Source organism: Pelophylax lessonae, assembly GCF_965119305.1.
Source record: "Pelophylax lessonae genome assembly, chromosome: 1".
Classification (NCBI taxonomy): Eukaryota; Metazoa; Chordata; class Amphibia; order Anura; family Ranidae; genus Pelophylax; species Pelophylax lessonae.
Window position 1 is genome coordinate 374923154 of NC_138768.1, and position 15611 is coordinate 374938764.

The window sequence follows — 15611 nt, forward strand, 5'->3', positions numbered from 1 at the left end:
GATCTGATTGTAGAGAATCCATAATTGGAAGGATATATGGAGGAATATAGGCCTGGAAGATGAACAACTACACAGAGTATATTTGATATTATGCAGGATGATGGCCAAACATTTAAGCTCATTATATAAATAGAATATAAAGTATATGTAATAATATAAACTCTGCAGTGTTGGCCATATCATGCTATAACTCTTAGGGACGGACGTCGAGATCTAGTCAGAGTTCAAAGGATCCGAGGGACAAAGCTAAATACACCAGACTACAACACTAGATATCGTGCAAGACAGGGGGTCCATACATGGTAAGATCCAGCTGCGCAGAATCCGCACATAAAATGACATAAATATGGGAGATAATTAACTATGCAAATTATCGTTAATATTATGTAGGATGATGGCCCAACCTCTAAGCTCATTATATAAATAAAATGTAAAGTGAAAGTAATATAATATGAACTCTTTAGTGTTGGCCACGTCATGCTATGAACTCCCAGGAATGGATATCGAGATCCAGCCAGAATTCAAAGGATCTGAGGAACAAAGGATCAGTTAATCAAAAGATCCAGAGATCCTGGCCCCCAATTGTGAAAAAAACATGCGGCTATGTATATGGGCAATTCCTGTTGTAATTGAATGTGGAAATGCAACAAGTTTGGAGGCAATTATGTATCTGGATTTATTACCCGATGTCAACATCCAATCCCAAGCAATGTGTGAAATAAATCATATAGTATACAGTATATTTATTGTTATATCGTATCAACACTATTAGCAGATTGACATGGGAACTGTAACAACAATGGAGATGAATTCTCCAATGTGTTACATTGGACGGACACTGGATATGGAGGATTCCAATCATAAATGGTTTAAATCCATTTTATGCGAAGGAGAAAAATACCCTCAATATTTGTGAATATCCATATGAACCATTTTCTATATAACATACTGAACACACATACGTAGTCTGCGAATAGGGCCAGAAATTATATATAATATCATGAAGATATATGTTTCCACAAGACCTAATGGATGTTGTATCTACAAATAAGGAAATTATGGTTTGGCCCGACCCATTGTGCCATATGTGTGCAGATCCAAATGAATCATGTCAATGATCGCCGACATCTCCTTATGTATGAACAAAAGAGATTATAATGGTAAATCGTTGGTTTATTGTACATAAGGATACAGAATACTGACTTCCTAGATATAGGTCGCTATGGATCATTATCTTTTGGATATGCACACATGTAGCTGATGTTTGGAGATGTAAGAAGGCACCTATTCATAAAAATGGGTTACATCCCATTCAAAGTTCATGCCTTGTGGCAACCTAGTTCGCAAGTGGAAGATCCAAAAGACCTCTCTCTTGCATAGAAGCCGAAATATGTCACCCCCCCCCCCCCCCGTGGTGGTGTTTTAATTTTTTCAATAACTTGTATGTTCATAGCTGTGGTGTCTCCATTGTGGCACAAGTTAAAGTGTTTGGCTACATTCGTTTTTGATTTTTTATTGACGCTATATAGGTGTTCATTGAAGCGATCTCGTAGTCGCCTAATCGTTCTACCCACATATTGTACATGGCAGATTTTACATGTTAACAAATATATGATATAGTTGGTGTTACAGTTAAAGAATTCACTTATGTTATATCGTTTGCCTGTACATGTGGAGACAAATTGGTCTCCCCTGAGTATGTGGCTACAACATGGGCATCCAGTACTGCCACATCTATAGTTCCCTTTAAAATGTAGCCAAGTAGGGGTTTTTGGAGTATTTCTACAAAAAAAACTAGGGGAGAGTGATTGGCCAAGGGTAGGGGCACGTCTTGGGACTACATTAATGCCTCCCTTAAGTAATTTTGCACAGGTTTCATCGGTACCTAACATAGGGAGGTGTCGATTAATAATGTCCCGAATTTCTCTAAATTCAGAACTGTATGGGGTAGAAAAGGTAAGTTTGGTTTGGTGCATGCTCCTGCTGTGTGATCTTTTTAACCCTATAAGATCTGATCTATTTTTGTTTTTCACTATATTCCAAGCCCTATTGATCATCCACTTTGGGTAGCCTCTGTCTAAAAACCTATGAAAAAGGGAGGAGGCTTCTCTGTCAAAGTCGGCATCATTTTTACATATCCGTCTAACACGTGTAAATTGTCCAACCGGAATGCCTTTTATCGTGTGTTTGGGGTGTCCAGATTGTGCTGACAGGAGTGAATTACCTGACAGGGGTTTTCTGTATAGTGTAGTTATGATTTGTCCATCAATACCTTTTAACAACACATCCAAATAGTGTATTTCTCTAGCGTTGGCTTCTCCTGTAAATTTTAAGTTTTTATTGTTACAATTTAGGAAGTCAAGGAATGAGTTTAACCTTTCAACTCCATCCTCCATGATAAACAGTAGGTCATCTATAAATCGAAAGTAAAATTTAATAAAAGGTCTGAAGGGGTTCTCACCCCCAAAGATGCGGGGCCTCTCCCACCAGCCCATGTATAGGTTGGCGAGTGAGGGCGATTTTTTTGCACTTATATATTTTTTCATACACAATTGTGTCACAGCATTCACATTTGATTTTTCACTGGTTTCACATAGATGTTTTATGGGTCTATCAGTGTCCTCGGTAATTAGGAAAATGGTTTACCCCTTATTTGTATCACCTGTTTTTTAATTGATGATTGAATTTTTGTGTGTGTATATATTGAGATGTTATATCCATTTTTCTTTGTAATGATTAAGCACACAGTCAGTGTGTGAAACGCGTCTACCTTGTCACGATTGTCATATTTGGATGTCCAGTTAATAAACCTGGATTTTGACTCAACCTGGAGTGCTGCCAATTCCTTTTCTTTTATCAATAGAAAATATATCTGGGAGAATTTCTTAGAAACCATTGAGAAAACCACTGAGAAAATAAATAATTTTATATTTGCAATCAAGTTCCCAATCCAACATTTGGCCTACTCTCAGGCAAGGATTGAATCATTAAGGGCTATCCCAAATGGTAGAAACACACACGCTTCCAGCTTGAAAACCTTTGGGCAAGCCTTTGGTTCTTCCCTTTCCTCCTGCGTGTTGGGTAAGCTGCACAGGATGTGGGTTCTGGCACTATGAAGCAGACAGATGTTTTCCCACATGTCATTCTTGAGCAGACATCTGCCCTTTGATGACCGTCTCTAACCTGCAACTTATCTATCTTTAGTTGTATGTTTATTTCTGTCTCCTTTTCATTATTTAAAGTTTTTATAATATATTTTTAATGCTTTGATAGAATGTGATCTCACTATTAGGGATAAGCTATGCAGGTGATTTTAATGTGATGCTTCTAAGAGATTTGACACTTGCTGGTAGTCACCTAGATAGGATAGAGATGCACAGGAATCCTTTTGAATAGTGTTGCTATTGAAATAGCTAGCAATTAATCACTAGGCTTAGAAAATGATTGCTAAAGCAATTAGACCCATCACTCCCTATAGAGTAAGCTACACATGTATCACACAATACCAACTTTTAGCGATAAATGACACATGAATAGAGCATTATGCAATCACATGAGATTGAATGCTACTACATGCTACTTGTGTAGCCACTTGTTCTTTTTGCTTAGTGATTATTTATTACAGTCTGTTAGCAAATTTAGTTGCAGAATTGCACTAATAAAATCTCAAGCCTATTTATGTGACAGCCAGCAAGTCATAACATAATTTAGTAGTGTAGTGCAGTGCCCATTTGCTCAATGCAGGCAGAGACCCCTTTTCTTATTTTTCCACAATTCCCTGGGCTCTTGGACATGCCCAGGGAAGATAACTTTCCCTACTTCCCTCCTTCAGCAGATCAGAGGCCACACCTGATGAGGCAAAGGTAACTGGGCAAGGGATCTGCAGCCAGGTGACAGGCCCTCCAATGTCAGAACCAGAGTGCAGGCAGCTGGGCAAGAACTTAATAGCATGCAGCTTCTACTGAGGACCAGGCTTCTGTTGGAAGGCCAATTGCTATCAGTATTCTACAGTTCAGTTGAGTGGTGCCTCATGCTTGGATTCAACTATGCTACCAAAGCTAGCCTGGACATTACTGTGAGAGATATTATTTATGAGGATAATCACCAGTAGCTGTGTTCTGAACTGTTTTACTGAAATAGAGTTTCTCAGCTTGACTCTAATTTTAAGGAGCCTTAAAGAGACTATTCTATGCAGCTACATGTTACCCTGAATGAGTAGCAGAGGCAGTGAAGAGGCCACGTTTGTACAACTTTCAAATATTTATGCAACTGTCATTATTCTGCAGTGTATGAATGTTTTATTTTTTTATTTTTTTGCATCCTGAACCTGTTTTGCATTATTGCTTCTAACTTTGGACTTAAACCGCAAGTTACATCTTCTCTCTGTCTGATCATTCCGTCAACTTCTCATTCTGTGAAAATAGCAGGAAATTAGAATCACCCTTGTAGCCCAGCTCTGAAGCAGTTCAAAGATTATGCAATTTTCTTTCCTTCCACAGAAAGAAAATTGCTTGATTGACTGACTGACTGTGTTGATGGGGAAATCCTTTGTGCAGCGCTATTGTGTTTTGCTGGTGGGGAGTGCAGTGAGCATGAAAAAAAAATCCGACAGGCTGGTTGACTGAAGTCAATCGATGGACGACATTAGTACAACCAGCTGGCCCTTAGATAGATCAAATCTCGGCTCGTCCCTGCTGAACTGGTTGAGATTCGATCCTTCTATGGTGGGCTTTATTCTTGTTTGATGATGTAGTGTAAAGAGCAGAGCCAAACTGCAGTAGCCTACAGAAACCAGTTGGATTTCGCTGTACTGGAGTCTGCTTCTCAGAAATAGAGTTTAAAATTCTAGCCATGGGTTCCCCCATTGGGCTTACTAAATCATTTTAAATTTGTGTCTCTAGTGGTGGTACTCACTAAAATCAATTAGCTACAGAACCTGTATATGTTAGGTTGCTTGAAGATATCTGAGGGTATTCAGATGTGCATGCATGAAATGACTACCCTTAGGCAAAATGAAGGGGTGATAGGTACATAAGCAAGGCATTCTCATCATTTTTGATATAGAGGGGGACGGCAGAGAAGTTGAGAGCTGCCAGTGCTGCTTATTTAGTAGAAAAACAATAGTTTGTGGGCCAATTCAAATAGATTTTGGCCTTCAAGTTAATTGCAGTTGATTTACTTCGTTCTGTGCAGTTGTATTCACTCCAATAATTCAATTATATGCAAAAAAAAAACCTACACTTGGGTAAGTGTTAAAAGTGAGAATAGATTTACTTGATTGTGTTCAGTGATGTAGGAAGAGAGACAAGAGAGATTGTGGTTCAAACAGGGCCCCAGCACTAAGAGACCTTTGGGGCCTAAATAGCCATTTGCAAATGCTTTCTTCAATACTAACCTCTTGAGCAAGTAAACACTAACCAATTTCTGTGGGAGGAGAGGGGACTTAATGTACAGGTTCGATAGTGTAGGAGTTGGCTGGGTTATGTGCAGTGGATGGTTTCTGAGGGGTCATTGGAAAGTAGGTAATACACTATATTACCAAAAGTATTGGGACATCTGCCTTTATACCCACAAGAACTTTAATAGCATCTCAGTCTTAGTCCTTAGGGTTCAATATTTAGTTGGCCCACCCTTTGCAGCTATAACAGCTTCAACTCTTCTGGGAAGGCCTCTCCACAAGATTTAGTAGGAATGTGTCTATGGGAATATTTGACCATTCTTCCAGAAGCACATTTTTGAGGTTAGGCACTGATGTTGGAGAGAAGGCCTGGCTCACAGTCTGCGCTCTAATTCATCCCAAAGGTGTTCTATCGCTCATTCATGTCTTTATTGGTAATATAGTGTATGTATACATGTTAGCTGCAGAAGGAAGATGGGTATGTTAGGTAGTTGGTAGGAGACTGAAACTTATGGGCCCTTGTTTTTTAACTTTCAGTGGAACCCAGGTATATTATACTTTGCCAGTGGTTGCACTACTTTAGTAAATCACCCTACTTTCTCTTTGAAGTGGTCTTTTAATAATATACCTTTGTGGTTACATTTTCATCAAGTGTCTAGGATCCTGTTGTGCCAAGCAGGTTCTCACACTAAGGGCCCATAAGTGGTCACTCTCCTTTAAATCAGTTCAAAACTTTCACTACCCCTACCACCTCTATCATGGGATGTGTATTCTTCATTTAACTTTACATTGCTCATTTCAACTTTTTTGATGAATTTAGATTAAGTTTAAATTGCATATGCAGTTGATTTCTGCAGTAATCAGCTCCTGACAGCCCAGTGACAAAGAACCCATATTAATCTGTCAAAATGCAGATCGCCTTCTATATGTAAGGAAAAATACTTACTCTCCTGCTGTGAGCTGCTCTGATTTAACTTGTTGGCAAAGATAGTGTCACGTTCACACACGGCATGTTTCCTATTTGCTTAAAAATGTGAGTGTGCCAAGCTTCTCATATGTTAAGGTGTAGTACTGAATCTCCAAGCCTAAGCCACAGTTGCCTTTTTTCAAGCACAAATAAATATTCTTTGTATATGCATAGACATATTTATTATACTGACAAGTACATTTAAAAACTCATGACCAAAGCTTTTTGCATTTTTCTTTTTCTTTTATCTACACAATTTAAAGATAATTCATATTTTACTCTAGTGAATCTTTAAACATGTTTATATTAATAAGGTACACTAACAATATTCTCAGAAACAATATTCATCACCTCCCTCTGTATTGAATGACTTTGGGGAACTATCCACACTTAAGCACATGAGGCAATCCCTAGAACAACATAGCAGGTGCATGCACAGTATTATCGGCCAGGATCCCTTGGAATCAGCAAGAGGGCTTGCTATAGTAAGGCTGGTTGCCAGAAAGGGAGGTTAGAGACAACCAACCTGAACTACAGAACATGATTTGAAAAAAAGGGCTCTAAAAGTTACCATCGGGGAACTTAAGTAGAAGAGGATTATTTTAACATGAGGCTAGAGGTTCCTCTTTTTAATAATAATTTTACTGTATTACTGAGGGTCCTCCTTAACTAAACATCAGCTATGAATAGCGTCTAAATATTTTATGAATATTTAAAGCATTTGTATTCTCCCTGTTGGTGTTTATATATTTATTGACACAAATAAAATGGTTTTATATAAATTACATATTGCAAATAGATGAAATGTACCTGGGGTTCTGTATATGGTGGGTAATTAAACTCTAATGAAGTAGATGTCTGAATTATTTAGTTCTGTCCAGTTATGGACATCCCTGCTCTTCACTGTTATTAAGCAAGTCCATTAGTATTCATAATTACGTATATCCAGTCAAATTTTTTGCAATAAATTTGGATAAAATGGGGAAGAGTTAGAACCCCTAATTATTCTTTTTGCTTTTCACTACTCCATTAAAGATATTTATGACCACTCTTGTTCTGACAAAGGTTTCAAAGAGGGAAAATCTGAGAGGGGAAATCTGCAATAGAGACACAAAGAAAATCTGACAGAGGTTGTAGACATCCACTACCCTGCTACAAAAATGTTTTATTATTATTATTATACAGGATTTATATAGCGTCAACAGTTTTGCCTTTATAACGTTAGCGCAAACAGTCCAATTACAATACAATTCAAAACAGGAGGAAACAGAGGGCTCTGCTTGTTAGAGCTTACTTCTTTATGAGCTAGTCTTGGAGATTAACCTTCATTCCGTCTCTGATAATACTATTGTCAGTAGAACAGGAAATTAAGGGAAATCCCTCTAATACAGTACCAGATAGCAGTAAATCTCAACAGGGGCGCCAACCCTACTCCATTATATTAAAAACTAAATAAAATAAAAAAAGAACTCCAGGTATGGATATGTTTGCATTGTTACATTGGTCCAGCTTGATCCAGCTTTTTACAGTAGAGCAATAGAAGTCTACAATCTCTGTAAGATTTTCACTGGTGGAGAGGCATGGTGGTGATGTTGCAATCTTCACATCGTCCAGTCAGAGAGTGCTTTATATTATTGACCCCTGTGGTTACTATGCAGCAGAGCAGCCTCTTGGCATGGGAACCATAAGACAGTGAGGAACACTGCAGTAGCAGGGTCTACAACAGTAAATCTCCACTTCAAAGATGATCAGCCAGGTATGGCATATGCATACTTATATTAGTCCAAGCTGGATCAATACAACTGTGCAAAAATATTCATACCTGGAATTCAGCTTTAACAGTTGAGTTGGTATTAATATTTTCCTCTATGTGTTTTAAATGAGATAGCTGTATATTGGAGATAAGGGAATGAATCACTCAAAAATGTAAAATAAAAGGGCAATGTTAGCCAAGGTATGATCTGTTGTAGAAATTTCTGGTTGAGACTCTAAATAAAAGTTACCTCTGCAAGTGCAGGAACAGATTCACAGGACGCAATCTCTGTGTTTAAAATGTCCGTTCATGACAAAATGTATTATTACATTTTATTTTATTCATAGATAAGAAAGGGATGGTGTGAGATGTTATTAAAAACTAACAAACAGAAATATGTTATTAAAGACTAGCGAATAGAAATAATATCATAACACTTGCAAAAGAAAAACCTTCAGATGGGAGGAGGGGTAAGAGAGAGAGAGCTTCTAGCAGAAGTTGCGTCTGTGTGTTAAGTGAAGGTTACAGAACACATTTCAACATTGAGAACAAGATGGAGTCTCTTGTGCTTAAATGAAATGCAATATCTCTGCCCTCCTTTTGTAATTCTCCTATCTTAGCAAGAAGCCCTTTGACAATGTCCTTATTATGAGAAATGTATATACAACAGTCAGTGTGAATTACCTTACACATACCACCTTGAGCTGCAGTGAGTTAATTTAAAGTTAATCTATGCTCTAATATATTTTTTTTTTTTAAGCTGAGCTATTTCTTTATAAACCTATATCAGTGGTAGTAAGGTTAATAATCTCATCTACAATTCTAGTGTAATTATTTATTATTTTCATTGCTTCAATTCCTATCCTGTCCTGGAAGGGAACCATGACCATGTCATGTCACCTTCAGTGAACAACTCTCTTTTAAACACTAAAGGGTATTCCAGACTTTGACCTGGTTGCACTGTATCTTTGCGAATAGCCAAAGCCGGTAATAACTTCCCAATATAACATATACCTGTCACATTAATAGGAAGCCAGGTGTAAGCTTTATCTCCACATATAAAATGTAACCCTCTACGTATGGATGGTATTCTTGCTCCTAAAAAACTAGATGCAATATCATAGAATCTCCGGTAACCAATATTTCTACATATTGGGAACTGTGAGCAATTTGTATGATAAAAGGTTCTATTTAGTTCTGGATCTGGGATATAATAATAACTAGAAAATGTACAATTTCCGGGGAAAAAGTGTTCTTGCTATGTGTGTGTGTGTGTGTGTGTGTGTGTGAGGGGGTGGGGTGGGCTGTGTGTGGGGGGTGTGGGGTGTGTGTGGTGTGTGTGTGTGTGTGTGGTGTGGTGTGTGTGTGGTATGTGTGGTCTGGGGTGTGTGTGTGGGGTGTAGTGTGTGTGGTGTGTGTGTGTGTGTGTGGTGTGTGTGTGTGGTGTGTGTGTGGTGTGTGTGTGTGGGAGTGGCAGCAGTTAAGAAATTTTGAAAACTATCAGAACTATGGCTTAGCCGCGGACATTTTTAGTGGCACCATGGATAGCTGAACGTTTTGATATAAGATTTGTGTAGGTGGGATGAAAATTAGAGAGTGGTGGCAGTTTAGAAATCATGTCCTGATTTTTCAGCTCCCACTCTATCTTTTGTCAGCTCCCACTCTAGTTTTGAAAATTCCGCCATTCATTCCTATGGGACCAATTTTGCCACAAAAATGCTGATATTTCGTGAACCATTCGGTGAAACGTTCCACAAAGTAATAGCACACCCATCGGAAACAATCTGCACGTTTTGGAATATTACTGTCTATGTAGTGTAAAAACTGTGGGAGGAGTTAGGGTGGTAAATTTGGCTATAATATTAAGAATATATATGTGAGATAACAGTAAATGGTCTTGCCATGCAAGAACACTTAATGAACATAGTTTCCTCCATAAACTGAAATCTTTGCTCTAGTACAATCCGAATTGCCCAAATGTGTACATTTAGTGTTCAATGGGCATGTAATGTTTAGACAAATCTGTGGAGTGTCAATGTGTTTTGAAACCATAAAAGTTACTGAGCCATTTACTCTGGTCCTGTTTAGATCAGTGAAGTAGAAACGCATTGCTATCATGGGTATTGTTCCTGTTTGGGGATGTAAGTGAGAACACACCCAGCAGTTACTAGCATTGCTATGGGTTGCATACAATTTTAATATTTGGATGAAAGGGTTATTTTTCCATGTCTCAGTTCTCACTTACAACAGGAAAATAAACATTTTTATCTCAAAGGATATCATCACTTAAGGATTTTCTTGCAATGACTGGCGTGAATCCAGATGGGCTTTCCTTCCAACTTGACAGTGGAACCTGTTAGCAAAAGCACCAAATGTGGTCCATCAAATTTTGGTTCTAGTGGCTTTTTGATGTGTCACTTGACCACCACCCAGTCACCTGCTTGGATTCTATGAACACCTGAAACAGAATCTGGGTCGGGGATAGAGTTATAAACACCTTCATGTACTTTATTCAACGTTCTTTGCAAAATCTGAACATATTCTTACAGACTAGAAAGAGAAGCCTGCAACTGTTGGGGAAAATTTTGCCCTGTTTTGGGTGGCCCTCCAAATAAGATCTCATAGGGGGACAGCCCATGTGGTTATTTAGGAGTAGTTCATACCTAATATAGGGCTATTGGCAAAGCTTCCACCCATCATTTTTCTGTATCTGCTTTAATTTTGCCACATCTGTTTTTCAAAATGCCATTGAGTCTCTCAATTTTACCACTACTTTGTGGATGATAAGGTGTATGGAAAGCTTGCTTTATGTAAGAGAAGCCATAAGTGCTGATATTTGGAATCCAGTCCCTACAATATCCCACTCACCCCTGGAAGGCACATGGTTGCTGTACATTTCTTGGCTTTTCAAATTTTTGTAGAGTTTTAACTCGATCTGGGGTTAGGTGACGGATTCCATGTGAAAAGCAGTGACCCAGGAAGATCACTTTCTCTTTGCAGTATTGTAGCTTATCTTTGCTAATGTTGTTGTTACTGTTGTAGAGAAACATGAGAAGGTTTACTGTTTCTCTGCTACAAATGTCCTTTGTATCTGAACAAACAAGCAAATCATCTATGTACTGAAGCAAAACTGTGTTTGGGTGTGAGGGGGACCAGCGGTCCAATACTTGGTTTAACACAGTATTATATTCAGAGGGGCTACTCACACAGCCTTGAGACAATCTTGTCCATGCTAACTTTTGGGCATCATTGGTAAATGAAAAAAGGTGCCAGCAATCTGGGTGTAGGGGAACCAAAAAAAAGGATTTGCAAGAACAGTCACTGTAAAGCAGGTGCTGGAGGCAGGTATTCCACTTAGTAAAGTGCGGGGGTTGGGCAAGAGTGGGGTTTCTGTCTCAATTATATTGTTAATCGCTCTCAAATCAAGCACCATGCAGTATGTCACTTGCCCACCCTTCTGGCTTCTTTGCAATTAGGAACAGGGGTGTATTGGCTTGGGACTTAATTGGTACAACAACTCCTGCTGCTTTATCCCCTCAGTCTGAGCAATGCTCAGTGGGTAACTGTTTAATCTGTGGGAGTTGGGCCCCTGGTTTAATTTTTATCTTAACTGGGGTGCAGTCCAACAGACCTACATCATATTTTCTGGTGGCCCATAAATCAGCAGGAATCCCTTGCAATTCTGGTGGAAAAGGCGGAGTGAAGTCTTGAATTAAAAATACTCCACTGGCAGAATTTAAAACTTCTCCTGACAGACTACTGACCACTTGGACTCCTGTAGGAGTGTAGTCAATGTTTGCTAAAATTTGTATCACAATGTTGGCTCCTAAAAGATTAGTAGGAACTGTGTCTGAAACAAACACTTTAGTGACACTTTGTGTTTGCTGTCTTAGCCTGAGTTTAAGTAGCTTGGACTCAACCAAATCAGTAGAGGTCCTGGTTAGGCCAACACTAGAGATAAGATTTTCAGATAATAATCCTAAAGGTAAGTCCTCTATATTAAAAAGGGATCGGATTGCACCAGTATCAGATAAACAGGATAATTCTGTTTCTCCTCCAGCATAGGGGAGTTCTTGTTAAAAATACATTTACCCTGGCCTCGGGACCATTGTCTCCCCTATTTAACATGATTGACACTGGCATGCCATTTTCCTAGGCCTGATACACTGCTTTTGGCAGAGAACTGGGATCAGCATCGAGTGCCTCTTAGTTCCTTTCCAGTCTACGGTCAGGAAGATGACAGGATTTGCCTATATGTCCTTCCCTATTACAATTGTAGCATATGATTGATCCCCGATTGACATGATTTCTGAAATTGTCTCTTCCTCTTCCTTTTCTCCTCTGCTTTCCCATGTACATAATTTTGGGTTTGCTCTCTTTCTGGTTAATCCTGTTTTCTATGGATAACAATATAGGCAGGAGGTCTTGAATAGACATATTGCCTGCCTCAGGTCTTGCCATGAATAACTTTTCTTTCAACTGGGGTATTAAACCATGAAGAAACCATTGTTTCACCAGTTGTGTAGATGGACTTGCAGTTTCTCCCTTCTTTTCCTCCTCGATTTTAAGATCTGATTCCATATCACTTAGCCTCCTCCAGTATGCACCTGCAGCTTCCTCTTTCCCTAGCTTAGCATTCATGAATTCAGCATGTATGGTTTGTCCATATATTTGGGGCAGTTTTTCCTTTAATTTTTCACAAACCCCTTGTCCACTGACCATCTTATCTATCTTTTGATGTATATATTACATTCTTTAAGTATATACCCTGACATGTTGCTTCCCACTGCTTTAATAAGGAGCTGATGAATGTCAGTAGCAGAAGCCTCATATGCTTCCTGTGCAGCACTAAGTTTGTTTGCAAACCCAATTGGATTCTTTTTAGGATCCCCCAGTCCCTCTAATATGGCTCTCATTTTTTGGGGACTAACATGTACATGCCATTTAATTTGAGAGGGTTACTGTCAACTCAATTTCCTTCAAAAACTAATTGGGTTCTGACAGGATAAACTGCAACAAGTTGCTCTGTGACGGGCAGAAGGGGTGGCTTCTCCCTTCCTTCTCTCTTTATCTTGCTGCCACAATTTGGAAATTATGGTTTGCTCCGGAAGTTCAGACTCTATCTCTCTTTCTCTGGCCACAGCCTTAAGTTCAGAGAGATCGAGATTTGCATATGCCTTTTGATTTATGTCAATCATCTGTTTCTAAGATGCGAGCCAAATCCCTCTTAGTAGGTTGATATGGGGCTGTTAAACCTCTGCTCGCTATTATATTGCCCAGCTCCTCTTTTGAGTGTTTTCACATAATCTCATTCTTGTGCTTTTGTGGATGGATTTTTTAAAGCCAAACTGGTGGCCACATTAGGTGGGGGGGGGGGGGGGGTCCTCCTCTATAGAGTCTTCTGGCCAAACATAGTAAATTTGGCAGTATTTGTATTAAACATCTCTGTCAAGCCAGTTTCATTTGCTAATTTAGCTTCTGTCTCCCTTGTTCAAGCTATTTTCCACATTCCTTCACTGCACAGTAGAGGCCATAATCGTGCAGAAAAGTTTGCCATACTTGTAAATCAAAAGTCCCTTCAGAATTGAAAGGTTTAGCTGTTCCTTTTGTCCATTCTACCCATTTATCTAAGGGCTCAATATAGGCGGAATGGTACCTTCGGGTCATAGATTCCCTAGCGCTCATCTTGCACTGGGCATTTTCACCCTTCATTCCCTTATTTAATTTAATGTCCATAATGACTGGCCAGTCTTTTCTCTTCTCTACTTGTGCATATACCCTCTTGCCTCTAAAACAAATAGTACAGAAAATCTGCAGATTTACAAGACTAGTCTCCAATTATCTACGTGGATAGAAGGGGTTTATGACAATAGACAAAACACTCACTAAGAGACCCTCCTCATCTCTTCTCTGTGAGCTTTATCTGACCCTACCATGCGCCTCTGACCCAGGTCGCCCACAAGGAGTCAATGCAGGGAAATGCAGAGGATTCTCCCTATCCACACACAGTCCAACGTGTGAAGGGGGACACAAACACACACACACGTTACCCAACCAGAAAGGTCCAAGAGTGGGTCTGGTTTCCTTGAGAACCAACAGATAGGACACATAGGAAAGGCAGAAAATATAAACAAGCTTACCTAGCCGGTGAGGTGGCAAGATGGCTGCTTAGAACAAAATGGCTTTCTTAAATGAGAATATTAATCTGAGTCTATTTCTTTATTTTACATGCACACTTGCAAAAAGCCAAAAATAAATCTGATGACTGCTGAAAAATTTGATCTACAATTGGGTAACCTGTCTGAAAAGAGCCCAGATGGCATGTCTGCAAAATAACCGTAAGACATAAATATCTTTGATGGAGACCCCCTGGAACAATCACAAGACTATTAACTAATAACTCTGAGCTTGCAGTAGTTTCTACTAACCTTTGATTGGTCAAACAATATTTTTGATACAATCTATCTTATACAAGTCATGTTGTGTGTTTACTCTGAAACGTGGAAAAATAAAATTCAGATTGCTCTGGTTCCAACTTCTTGATACTGTCTGGTCTCCCTATGTAGCTACATATGTATTGTTTTAGAATTTGGTATCACTGACTAACAGGTTGCCAGGTATCTGTACCTGAGAGTAAAAGATTCCACGACACCGGCATTTAGAGGTCTGCATTCCCGATGATCCCTGATTAAAGCACAGTTCCTTCTGGAGACTCTGCCCACTCCTGATATCTGACTCACCACGATTGTTGTAAAATTTTCTGGTTGAGACTCTAAATAAAAGTTAACTCTGCAATTGCAGGAACAGATTCACAGGACGCAATCTCTGTGTTTAAAAATGTCCGTTTATGATAAAAATGTATTATTACATGTTATTTTATACATAGATAAGAAAGGGGTGGTGTGAGATGTTATTAAAAACTAACAAATAGAAATATGTTAAGTTAGAAAAATGAAAAAAGTGAAGACGGTTATTTTGGATGGCTGCTGATGAGAAGGTATGAAGATATATACTTTTATTACAGGAGAGGGTCTGCAAGGTCTTGCACAGTAATGACAGCACTGAAGAGTCAGTAAAATAAAGTTCATAGTGATCACTGGAGGTAACTGGTTTTTCATAGCTAGCGTGGGAGCTGAAAAGTGCAAATAAAAGACAATTTAGTCTGTCAACTGACAGTATGAGCTCACATGTTCTTGAAAAACAATGACATTCTTTTATTATAATCTATTACTTAGCCCGTTTGCAAAAAATATGATACATGATACATACATCGTTTGTAGAGTAATGGTAAAATAGCAATTTTTATTATCATTATATGCTACTCTAAACTTTCTAAAAGTATATATTAAAGTGCTACATCATGCACATATTTTATATTCTATTATCTGTGTTCTATGCATGTATTCCTCAAGTTCTGTATAATTTCCCTTTATTCTTCTATGAACTTAACAATTATGGATTGGGAGGTGGGAGTAGACTGCAGCCCTTGCAAG